This window comes from Triturus cristatus, chromosome 11, assembly GCF_964204655.1.
Source record: "Triturus cristatus chromosome 11, aTriCri1.1, whole genome shotgun sequence".
NCBI classification, from domain to species: domain Eukaryota; kingdom Metazoa; phylum Chordata; class Amphibia; order Caudata; family Salamandridae; genus Triturus; species Triturus cristatus.
In genome coordinates, this window is record NC_140594.1 from 411,457,111 (window position 1) to 411,469,999 (window position 12,889).

Consider the following 12,889-nt stretch of genomic DNA (forward strand, 5'->3'; position numbering starts at 1 on the left):
GCTTTTGCCTCGCTCAGGCACTTTGCGTGACTCAGCGACATCAAAGCTTTTAGACTCAGACCTAAGCTCAAAAGAGCGGATATAATTAGTGTCAGAAAGTCTATCTAGAAATAAGTCCACCTCACCATATTAGACAAGCCAGAACTAATCAGGCATCAACCCACGTACATATCTAATGTTTGATGTTAATCAAAATCGGAATACAAAAGTATCGAGTGATACAGTAGGCAAAACAGACCCAAAAGGTAAAAGATAAAGACTGCCAGCCTCACTCACCTATCCGTCGGTACCCCTCACTTATCCTGAGCTTGAAGGGGAGGTACCGGCACGGAGGAAAGGGGGTCTATAAATAGATGGCCACATCGTCTCATACAAAACGCTGCTAGCGTAGCTAGCGTGAAACGTGATGACGTCCTTTCCATGCGCCATGCGCCCTGTTGTTTCACGCTAGCTACGCTAGCAGCGTTTATCTTTTACCTTTTGGGTCTGTTTTGCCTACTGTATATATCGGGTAAGTGCTTATACCTTTATAATAATTAGAGGACACAATTTTTGGTGTTAAGATACATCACGAGTATTTTGCATAAATGGTAAACAATTTCCATATGCTTATATGATCCTTCAGTGACGTCTCAGTAATCATGAATTGGACTTTCTGTGAGTGTTTTTGTTTGATTGTTTCTAGGTTTCTTTCCGGAATCACTATCTGCCCATCTCCTTCGGGACTTACAGAAGTGGTCAGGTTGTACCGTTACAAAAAATCTTTTGTTTGTTTAACACAAAAATCTTTTGTTTGTTTAACACATTAACACTCTTTATTGCAGTAGCTTATCCCATGGTCCTGACGAAAGCCCGGATTCGAATGTCCATGGGCTGAGACCTGTTTTCTTTGCAGCTATCTGTTCAAGCTGTATAAGCACTGTTTTTACCTTGGCATCAGGGCAGCGCCTAATTAAAACATTTTTGGGCCTTGATAGCCAATCTTAATAGCACTTTTCTTTTTCACATTATCACTAGCACTGCAAGCATCACCCCATTGAAACAACACATGCTTCTCCTATATAAACGATACTGTTATCTACTCTGGGACTCATTTGTAACCACGATCTACATTTTGTCAGTAGTAAGTGGTTTACCGACAGTTCCTGGTTCCCAGATGATGAAGCAAGCCACTTTTTGTGGGTGATGGGAATCATTCTCTTACAAATACGCACTGTTATCTATAACTTGGAGACTTTACCAGTTAGTCCATTTCGTTTTTCCAGTCACATGAGGATCATATTTATTGTGAGACTTACAGTTTGTTTGGTGTATTATAGACTGTACAATTCTGCAGGTCTCAGGGCCGGATATACTCGGGGCAGAAGAACAGGGCATGAGCCACTGTTTCTTCGCCATGGCCACAAGATGGCCAATCCATCTCGGCCATTCTATCAGCATTTGCCCATTTCGAAGTATTGGATAGAATAGGTAATGACCCATGCCTGAGCTGGACGTACAGCTTTCCAGACAGATCTGTTTCAACTTAATCTAAGAACTCCTCTGTCTAGTAAGTCTTCTATCCTTAAGAAGGAGTCCATCATAGTACCCAAGGCCAGGCTCGACATGAGCATACCAGTTTTAAAGTTCCTAAACCACCCATTCAGCTCTAATTTGCTAATTAATAGCCCCCCGCCCCCAGATCTTCCCAAAGTTGAACTAACCCTGGGCTTAACAATGTGTCTCTAACACATTCGATCCAGGGGAGATTGCCAGCACCACGGACGCCGAGTATCTTTTCTAGGCCCTGGCGCTAGTGGACTAGTTCAGTAGTGGCCCATAGTTTTATCCAGTATATTATTGGTCTGACTGCGATTCTTTCTGGGATTGGCCTGTGCCATAGCCTTAGCGGGACTAGCAGAGTGCTGACCAGAAAGCTCCGCAGTTGCCAGAGGACCCTATTTTCAACTGTTTCAAGGGGTTTGGTGTCCTTATGACCCCCAGAGCTTGGTGCCATAGAGGGCCGCACCTAGTGCTTGGTGAGTGTATAATAGGACCACTGGTTTGAAAAAGGAGCTCTAGTGGACTTTCAACAACCCTCCGGCATACTTCTCCAATTTAAGCCTATGTTTCAAAATATGTGATGCCCAGTCAAGCTACTCTTTCAGGATGATGCCTTAATACTCAAACAAATGGACCAGCTCTAGCGGGGAATCATTCAAACAAACATTGCAAAAACGTAAGCAGAGCGAACGAGGAGACGGTGAAACATACGATCGAAAAATAAGCTAGAGCATCGCTGGAAGCAGTGAGAGGTGGGGGAGTTAACTCAGTAAGCGAGACGGTGCTGCCAAACCACTAACAAGTAGAAAGGTAACTTCACTTTTTTAAAGAATAAATGAGAGGTAGCGAATCAGATCCTTGGCCCATGGTATATGAGCCGTAGAATTGTCTTGTAACGTTTTTTTACAGCTTTTATTCCTGTGTCGGAGGTCTAAACGCTTGCGTACATGGATAGCACGCTACACTAGACGTGGGCGGGTAAACATTTTAACAGGGACAGCCAAGCCAAGGATCCGCTGTACATACATGCTAACATGTCAACTTCCATTAGAGGGAGAAATGTGCATGGGAGCAACGGCCTGAATAACGCGTCACACGTAACACAAGTATTGGCATAGCCAATAGGTCTCGCCTTTGGGACCTTATAAGTGTTTAGCTATGCAGGATATTATCCTGGGCGGTGTGCCACCAGGAATTTTTGAGCTATACAACCAATAAACACAATGATGGACATATGCATACAAGTGCGCTCAATAGACAATTTCATGTTCTGTGCTGTAATATGTTTAGGGTGTATTGGTTGTAAAGGAAAGGAAAAGAAAGCAGAGCTTAGAGTTGACGAACAACCTGTTGACAGGCGGTGTTTTGTGTTTGGTAAAGGAGGGAGTTTTAAGTAGGGGTGGAAAAGTGGATTAACACCTGGGGAGTCTTGTTGGCATTTGGGTGTGTGACGTTCTAATAATTGCGATATAATGTTGGCAGTTTGGCGTTTTTTTGCAGTTGGATTTGGGACGGGGCTGCAGCTGCAGTGTTGTATTTTAGATTTTGGCTATGACGCGGTGATCGTAGTCAGTTGATGGCAATGTTTTGTATTTGATTGCGGGACAACGTGGCACAGCTTGTGGTGCTTTAGAGGTATGATGAAAGTACGACCTAAGAAGTAAAAAAGGTAAGACTCTGGATAGAAAGACAGGAGATAGGAGAGTACGGGGACTGGAAAAGACAGAGCCGGTATGAGTGCCAAGTGACTAGGTCGATGGTGGCAAGGCAGGAACACCAGAAATCGGGAACTCTGTCAGCAGCATCGATCACCCTACAGCTCTACTCGCCACTGCACTCTTGCCCTCCCTTCGCACCAATGCAGAGCGGCATGTGCTAACACGGCCGAACACAAGCTGTCACTGCCCGGTTTGTGACTAACTCCTCAGGTGATCCACACCAACCAGGCTCAGTCCGCTCCAACCGGGCAAGCTGCACCCGCCCACTTGTGTAGGGAGGCTCAGACAGAAGCAAGTGTGGACTCCATAGCCAATCAGCACTTTGGAATTCTGTGCGGAGTACTAGGATTGACTAAAGTCCTTCCAGTGCTCCAATCCGAGGAAATTGTACGCTGTGGTATTACCACCCACTCCCAGACAACTCGGAAGTGCTATAATTGCAGAAAATTGACATCAGTTTGAAGATTAACAATGGCCGACAGGTGTTAGGAATAGAGTCTAGTGCAAGCTATCAGAACATTGCAAACAGAGAGAACATTAATACATGGCCAAAGGGATAGTGAAATCCACCAATGTAGGTACTTTTGAGACGGCCCCTAAGGCTCGTAAAAGGCCGTCTCCTACGTAAGCCGTTGCTTGGCTTACTGTTCCAGTGACGAGACCACGCCCCCCGTTCCGTGCTAGTTCCTGGTTGCCGCGCTTTCCGTGTTCAGCGTTCCGATCAGCGTCCAGTACTGTCTCCGGTTGTTTGACCGCAGATTCCCGCGGACCTCCTGGGATCTCCTTCCCGAGAGGTACCTTCCTGTTGGTGTGTGCGTGGCTGTTCTGCTCCTCCCGCTCCTGAGCCGGACAGCGCGTCTCATCCCTCTGTTGGCTTGTACGCGGCTGTTTCACTCCTCTTGCTTCTGAGTCGGACAGCGCGTCTCGCCTCCCTCTATAATTTTTCACTTTGCCTATGTTCGCGTTGCTGCTCCGCTCCTGCTTGCGAGCCGGCCAGCACGTGACTCCCCAGTCCTTTAATTTTTTGCTCCTGAGTTCACCTGCATGCGCGTCGCTGCTCCGCTCCTGATTCTTGAGCCAGTCAGCACGCCGTGCCTTAGGTGTTGCCCTCTTTGTGTTGCCAGTAATTTTAGTGTGTGTGTTGCTGCTCCGCTCACAGGTACTTTCTGAGCCGGCCAGCTCACTACGCTTGGGGACTTGTTTTCTGTGCGTTGCTGCTCCGCTCTGCCCCATACTTTCAGCAGGTCAGCACACGTTACTTATAGGCACTTCCTACTTTTTTCAGTCAGTCATTCTCCCCTGACCTATTCATGCCCATGAATATACCTGAGCCTTCCCCCTCACTATCAGTTGTTTTTTAAGCCACCACCCGTTATCCTCCATCAAACCTTGTATGAATGAATGGATGAGAGTGTTCCCATTATTTAGAGAGTACAAGACAGAATCCATGTAAAATGTAGCCTAAATGCAACCACTGCTGCCTTCTATTGCCTTCAGAAGTTCTGGGATTTACTTTGAGTAAGTGGATTGCTTATCACTGAACTTGACATGCATTAATGTTCTATACTACTCTGTTCTGTTTATTGGACATCAATAGTAAGAGCAATCTTTTTATTACAGCACTCTGCATATCCGGTTCTCTCACTACAGAGTTTCCTGTGACATCTTCTGGGGGAAAGTGGTGGTCACTCTATGATTTATTCCCCATACTTTTAGTGAACAGTTGCTAATATTCCTCCAGGTGCTGTTTTCTGGAAGTTTTGGGAACAGCATCTTCGCTCCCGTGGAATCAAGCTTGGATCAGGCTGGGAATTAGCCTTTGGTGCCACAACGGGCAGTAGACCGAATGCCCGGACGTTCCGTATAAGTAGCGGGCAAGTACTTGCATTAATGTAGCTCTCCTGTAAAGCTGTCAAAACAAACTGGCCCAAGGCAATGTGTCATGTTTTGCTGTAATATATTTAGAATGGCTTTGCTGTAAGGCAGTGTAAAGAAAGCACAGCGTAGAGTTGGCGTGCGGTCTGTAGGCAGGCGGTGTTTTGACAGAGGCGGGTGCTGTGCTTGGATTTCCTAATTATCTAATATTATTTACATTGTACATTTTATCAGATCGAATATCTAGAAAAGTCACAGGAGAGTTATCGGATATTGGAGGCTCGCATTAGGTGTGAGTGGAGTGAACTGGAGCCCACATGGAACATTAAACAAGGGCGGCCGCGAAAGTGAAAGCAGCCGCGCTATGTTTAATTAGTAACATGAGCCACGATAAGGGAGGAATGCAGATGTCCACACCGTGCGCCGCTGCTCGCTCCCGAGACCCAAATGCCGTGGGAGGGAGCATTTACAGAAAAGGTGGGACTTGCACCCGTCTTTGGCCAATTGCGTGCTTTCATTATTGAAAGCCACACGCAAAGGCCAATGAAATGTGTGGGAGTTGCCCGGAGAAGTCTAGGGTAAAGTTTGGAGTGCTTACAAGAAGCCTCCCCATAGAGCAGCGCATGCGCGCTGCGCTAGGCTTGACCTAATAAAACGGATCAGGGGGTAAGTAGGATAGATATTTTTTGACCATCTTCAAGAAATAACTTCTGCTTCATAGAAATAGCTCATACACATACTGTAGGAAGCTGGCTCTGTATATACTATACCAAAGTGAGGTATAGTGTGCACAGAGTCCAGTGAAACCCAAAAGGTAGGCAGAGGTAAAGTAGATAGCACCTCACTCTCTATTTGTGGTAGTGTGGTCGAGCTGTAAGGCTTTATCAGAGAACAGTGTTGAGCATTTGTTGTACACACTCAGTCGGCAAATGAATTCACATACTCAAAGACTGAACTTCATACCAATTGTTATTGTATAAAAATATTATTTTAGTTATTTTATTTTCTAGAACAAAGCAAGCCTGGCACAGGTAAGCAATAAATACTTCACAGTAGTAAAGCAGTTGTAACACAGTTTGGATTGCAATTGTATATACACTTTGTTTTGATTACAGTATTGTTATGAAAATACAATGCTTTGGAAATACAGTACATATACTGTGCATAGACTTTTTAATAAAATGACCAGTAGATTAGTTTGCAGATTACTTTCCTTACACAGTACATATACCTGGATACTGCACTGGGACATTTCCTACAAACAGGTGAGTAAAAGCGTTTTTGTTATTTAATACAATTTAAAAGGATTTCTTAGGTTTTCCAACTCCACACGTAGAAACTTTTCATAGAAAAACAGTCAACGTTATCCTTTAGAGGAAAATAGTGTTATCGGTTAGCAGGTAAGTACTTTGTTGTGGGAGTTGGTATTCTGGGGTTAGACTCAGGGGTCCCCCAGGGGGAAGGATACACTCTTGTTACACCCTCAGCTGCACTAGGGCGGCCAGGTGCAGAGTGCTGAGGCCCAATGTGGGGATAGGGGGCCTCCGGTTGGGTTGGTGGCTAATGACAAGTAGGCCACTGAGTTGTGGGAGCACAGCTCCTAGACTTAAGCTCAGGGAAAATGGGGGTTCAAGCCAGCACAAAAGGTGCACCCTCAGCGGCACTGGGGCGGCCGGGTGCAGAGTGCCGTTTTGGCATCGGGCGCCCTGTAGCTTTCAATGGGGATTCTCCGGTCTGCAAACACACTGCAGGCTCGGGGACAAAGGTCTTCTGGGTGTGACCACCACTTGGAGAGGTAAGTTGGGACGCTGGGGGTTGGTTAGGAACCGTCGCTTGGGCCACCCAAGGCCGTGGGTCGTGAGGTGCAGGGGTGCCTTTTAGTGTCGGATCTTCTTACTAGCTCCTGGTCGCGGATGGGGAGGACCTTCCGGTTTGAGTCTGCAGGCATCGGTTGGAAGCTTGAGGTAGGTCAGGGATCACCGGATCTCGGGTCAGAATCTCTGGGGAGACCTCCTCTTGGTGTTGGGCCACTCGAACTCGGACCATAGGCGTCGGGTGCAGAGTGGTGCTGACCCGCAGATTCTTGCAGAGCTGGAGTCTGTAGATGAACAAATCTGGTGTTCACGGGAGACAGAGTCTTTGGGACGGAAGGCATGCAGGTCCTCCAGGTTTCTCGAGGTTGCTGGCAGCAGGACACACCAGGATTTCGCTGGAGCAGGTTCGAGATGGGGACAGGCTGGTAGGGCTGGGGCCAAGTCAGTGTGCGTCCTCCTCTTGTTAGTTTCAGCACGGCTGTTCTGTCCTTCTTTTCTTCTTCTGGTTTCTTGTCTGAGGAAGCAAGGTTCAGGGGTGCCCCTAAATACTAGATTTAGGGGCATTACAGGTAGGCAAAAGGTTGGGACTAATGGGTCCCTTCCCTGGGATGGGCACACCCACTATTATGTCACCCTTCAGTGGGAGGGGGCATAAGCCTTTCCCTGTTGGCTGGGTCCCCCCAGCTGCAAGATGACGGGGACTGAGAGTTTTGCTTCACCTCACCTCCCCCACCTGATGGGTGGAGTTGGCAGAGCTGGGCACACCTCTCTTCCTCACTTGTTTTTCCCGCCGGTTATACAGCCCAAAGAGGGGGTCAGAACCAGTGGGGACCAGTTGCTGAAAGCAGCAAGTGGCCTGGGGAAGCTCACAAAGATGGCAAGCCTTCCCCTTCGTGGACCCTGCCCATCCTGGGGGAGGAGGCTTGGCACCTTGTCCCAGGATGTGCATTGTTTCAGGCCCCTGAGAGCAGCATGCTCTCAACCCAGTGGTCCAGAAACATGTCTGGTGGTGGCAGCTGAAAGCAGCCACTCAGCCTGGACACTAGTGGTAGGTCTTTTCTCAGGGGGCATCTCCAAGATGCCCTTCGTGTGCATTTTTTCATTAAATCCCACACTGGCATCAGTGTGGGTTTAATGTGCTGAGAAGTTTGATACCAAGCTTCTCCGTTTTCAGTGTAGCAATTATGGGGCTGTGGATTTCGTAATGACAGACTCCCAGCATCATATACTCTTAATGGCAGCACTGCACTCACAATGTCTAAGAATGGACTTAGACACTGTAGGTATACAGGGCTCATGCACCTGTACCCTCACCAGGGGTATAGTGCACCCAGCTAGAGGGGTGACTGATCTATGCCAGGGCAGTGAGATTTAGGCATGGCACACTAGTGGCGTAACAAAAGTTGAAGGTGCCCCCCTGCAAGGTACACAGAGTGGCCCTCGCTCTGGATTTAATCCAGAGCTATCATTTCTGAGTGCAAAGGCAATGTGTGAGTGTAATGGTACAGGGCCTCTAAGGGTAGCACAATAAGTGCTGCAGTCCTTAGAGGTCTTCTCTGGCAGTGGCGGCTCCTCGAGGGAGTGCTGCGGGGCGGTGGGCGGGGCAGGGTGGGGGTAGTAAACTCCGGAATGCAGCCCAACTGAGTTGTGTATATAAATAAATAAATAAAACAAATTTCACTACGCACTGCATTGCCGATTTGGCGTTGCATCGCGTGCAATGTAATTTTTTTATTTATTTATATACACAACTCCGTTGGGCCGCATTCCAGAATTTACTACCCCCCACCCTGCCCCTTTCCCGCCCGGCCCCACTGCCCCGCAGCACTCCCTCGAGAAGCCGCCACTGTTCCCTGGTCACAGTGCCCTGGGTACCTGTGGTACCATTTACCAGGGGCTGACCTGTGGCCAGAGATGCAGATTGGGTTTTGTTTTCAGTGCACTTTTAGGGAAAGAACATAGGCCCTGGGGACCTGATTGGCAGGAGCCCAGGGCACACTCAGTCAAAGCACATCGGCAGTTCAGCAAAAAGTGGGGTCAACCATGCAGAAAAAGGGCACTTTCTCACACACACCTATAAGTAGAATGTAGCATACTCACTTCCAGGAAGTTTATTATATGTGGCCTACCAGCGACAGCTGCCGACTTTCGAGCTGGGAAACCAGGCTCGAGTCTCGGAGCCACCTCAACATCCTGTGATTCTGGGCAATCACTTAATCTCTGCGCCTACCAAAAACGAAAGTGTAATGTAACTGGTGCTCATGAAAAGCGCAACATACGTATTAATGTCATAAATGTATGACAAGTCAACATAACGAGCCTAAATTATATAAGCCAATACACCTGGAAGAAGAGATAGTTATTATTGTGTCTTGTAAAGCACACAGCTACTCCACAGGGTTTCCGGCACTAAAACAGGTAGGATAAGTCCGCCCCCAGGTTAAAACAACAAGGTCTTCAGGTTTTTACGGGACACAGTGAGTGAGTGAGGAACACACCAGAGTGAACTGGAGTCTTGTTCATATCATTTTGTAACAGGAGCCACTCACACATTAGCCCTAAAGTAGCATTCAGTCATTTGGTCACACTCATTATACCCCAATGATATAATCTTCCAAAATTGCTTGGTGTCTTTTGCTCTTACAGCAGCCAATAGAATGTACGTGACTCTATGCTTTCTCTTGGATAAGCAGTTTTTAAGGTCTCGCCTGCGCAGTGCGCAAGCGCTGCTCTGGAGTGACTTTTTGGAATCACTCCGTACTTTTTTGGAAACTCGTGCATGTACTGCACTGTTTCCAATTATCCCTCGTGCATGTACGGCGCTTACCTTGCGGGAGCGAGCAGCCGCGCCATCTGTTTGCAATTATTGCGCCAGCCGCGGCCCACTCCTGTAAGGTAAACGCTGTAGATGGACTGAGCCTGGAAGCCGCGCCCCCGTTCCCTACTGTGGCGTTTCTGGCCGCGCTTCACTCAAACACCCTCGGGTTTGCCTAGACGCATGTAAACGTACCCGAAAGTCCAGAGGGCGCGTCGCTTGTCTTTCAGGGCTTGTTTTATTTACTTCGAATTGCAAACCTGATCTCTGTTTCTATCTTACCACTGTCTTGCTCTTCTAATTACATTCTGATGAGAGCTTGAATGTCTGGCTTTTGTTGGGGTTAAAATGTGGCACCCCTGCCCAGCTTTGTATTTCATCCATTCTGATCTGTCCCTTGCAAGGAGGACGGAGCGGGCGGATGGGGCACATGAAATACTTGAGATGAGTCTGGGGGAGAAGCAATGCCAACGTCCTCGTACTTTTGTAGACCAGACGTCGTCACGCCCCGGGAGTGGGTTGAGAGGTAAAAACAGGATCGTCATTTATATTTCTCTCGCGCCACGCATGATTGAAGTACCAGCCGAACTGTGTGATCACCGCCTTCAACTCAGTAAGAGGGGCGTGGAGTGGCCATCGCTATATTCAAAATAGCAGGCACAGGACACAGCAAGTCTTAACCCAAATTTCAACAACTCTTTCACTCACACAAATAGGGGACAATAATCTCAATATGGCTACACAGCAATACTCCCTTCCCCTATTGTTTACCCAGTTGCTAACTGCACATTCTCCTCAAAACTATACGCCCCTCCTCCAACACTCTCCCCTCCTACAGTTGGGCTTTCCTTCCTCTTCAGAACCCCTCCGCCCTCCTTACTTCCAGGAGAGCCGTCTGGTCGGCAACAGAGGCTGAAGACAATACAAATATCTAGTTGAGTCTCCAGAGTTTGGCAGGGACTTGTGCTCGTCCGATTCGCATGCTAATAAGGGTGGCAGATTCCTTTCCCCTTGTACATCCAGGGGCAGTAAATGCAATCCCTTATAGAGCTGCACACCACAGTAGTAGTAGTAACTGAAATACTGTAGTTAGCCCTGTGCGTGCCACGCTCCTGAGCCCCAACCCCGGTAGCCCCTGGCCGCCATGACAGCCCCCTGCCGGCTTCAGTACCTCGATGATCTAGACCCATTTGTCTGCACCAATTTCCCGGAGCCATGGCAGCCGCTGGTGCACAACCTGTTGCTGAGCGCCGCCCTGAGTGAGCAAATCCCAGGACTGCACCGGCTTCTACAAGCGCCACTAAAGGTATTTTGAGAAGTAGACAGATGGGGAACTGATACTCAAACTATTGGTAGGAGAGTGGGTGCTGCGAGCAATGGTGGACATTTGAAGGTATTGGGAACCACACTAATCGGCTATAACACTGGGGTCAGGGAGTATCCTTGGCAACTGTTGCCATTACGGGGCATCAGGGCCTCATTGTAGTTCCCATTGTATCCCTAGGACGTCGGGATATGGGCCATAGCCTGGGGTTAAGAGGGAAGGTTTCTAGAGGGAGGTGGCAGAGAGGGTAAAATGGCTAAGGGCAGAGGCGCAACTAGAGTCCAATTTTTTTTTTGGGGGGGGGGCTAATTCTTACTGGCATAGCCAATAGGTCTCGCATTTTCGACCTTATAAGTGTTAAGCCATGCAGCAGTTGATGTTGTTGCACCAGAGATATTGTACTGGATAAGTAAGCACTTATAAGTTCCCAAAGGCGAGACCTATTGGCTATGCCAATGCTTGTTTTTTTATATTTCCTTCTTATGTCCAGAAAGCGTACTTCAGAAGCAAGCAAAGTTTTATGCATCGTCAGTGTAACATTCTGCGTCAAACTAATTCAATGGGCTGTTACTCTCTGTAATTTTCTATTTTATCCAAAGTAATGCAATTTTCTCCACTATTGTAATAAAGGATACTAAGGTTAGTGATTCCATAACCAGCTCGTAGCCTGCTATCTGGTTAAAATTAGGTGTAACTATGCTTGTGAGGGCAAGGTGAAGTTTGAGTATTTCTACTTGTATCTTTTATGTAACTCATGTACTCAAGTCCTTATGTAATGGAGCTGGTCCTTTTGTAAAGCGTTCTGACACCTTCGGGTAAAGTTCGCGCTATATAAAATCGTATTAAATAAATGAATTAAATGTTAAAAAAATCCTTGGGAAAGATGTAATGTACGTTGTGAAGAATGCTATGGTATTGCAGTATTGGTTGAAAATGCAAATGTTAATATAAAAGAGTTTAAAAAAATAAAAAAAATCCTACATCCCGTGGCTGAGGTCGTGGATAGCGCCCTCTTTACTTTAAAGGTCATTGGGTGCTATCAATACGCTCCTCCCCAAGTCGCCCTAAACACAACACTAGTACAGTGAGCCAACCACGTCCGCTGCCTCACACGCAATACTCCGTGACCCCGCCCCCTCAATTGACGTTGTCCAACCAGGGGGCCACTGTACGCTATTTGGCGCTATGAATGGCTGACGTTTCCAACTGGGACGCCCCTCGCCACCCCGACGGTCTCGGTAAGGAGCTCACACCTCGCTTTATTCGCCGACTCCCAGTTCAAGAGAATGTATAGGAGGAGCTCGGCTAAGGACAGCGGGGTCACAGGCATTGCCGTCTGGGGGAAATTCATGCTACTAGGTGTCGCGTGCTTAAAAGTGAAGACGAAGAGGGAAGAATCTGAACACGAATATCTGTCACGCACCTATTTGCCGAGTCGGGTGTACTGCTGATACCGCTTCGTTTCTTCGCTGACCCGGTGCGAGAACCACGTGTTCTGGAAAGCCGAGTTCTCACCAAGCCAGGATGAGTGTCGCAAAACAGCTGGAAGGCGCCAATGAGACTCACTGCACATGCGCGCGTACAACTGCTTACTTCGGTCTATGGCTCTAGCTATGCCCCGCCCACTAATAGGGGCGAGCCTCGTGTCGTGTAGCAGGGCAACTAGGCCTCGTGGCTGCGCTGCGATGAACACACTCGCACACGTCTTAGTGTCGGTGAAGCCCCGAGCGACATTACTCTGCTTTATTTCATTCAGTTTTATATTCAGCGAACTTTACCCAAAGGTGTCAGAGCGCTTTAC

At 47.8% G+C, this 12,889-nt stretch overlaps 1 protein-coding gene across 2 annotated transcripts in view; it reads right to left on the minus strand.

Moving 5' to 3' along the window:
- LOC146784329 (ubiquinol-cytochrome-c reductase complex assembly factor 3-like) overlaps window positions 1–12,667 on the minus strand; it is a 58,624-nt gene extending 45,957 nt beyond the window's left edge. The window contains exons 1-2 of one of the 2 annotated variants that reach the window (XM_085636085.1): window positions 12,512–12,655; window positions 9,050–9,175 (exon numbers count right to left, since the gene is read on the minus strand). The gene's annotated coding sequence lies outside the window, so the exon portion shown is untranslated. Of the gene's footprint in view, window positions 1–9,049; window positions 9,176–12,511 lie in introns of both variants that reach the window. The other variant, XM_085636084.1, reaches the window with a different exon arrangement.
- Window positions 12,668–12,889: the final 222 nt, after the last annotated feature.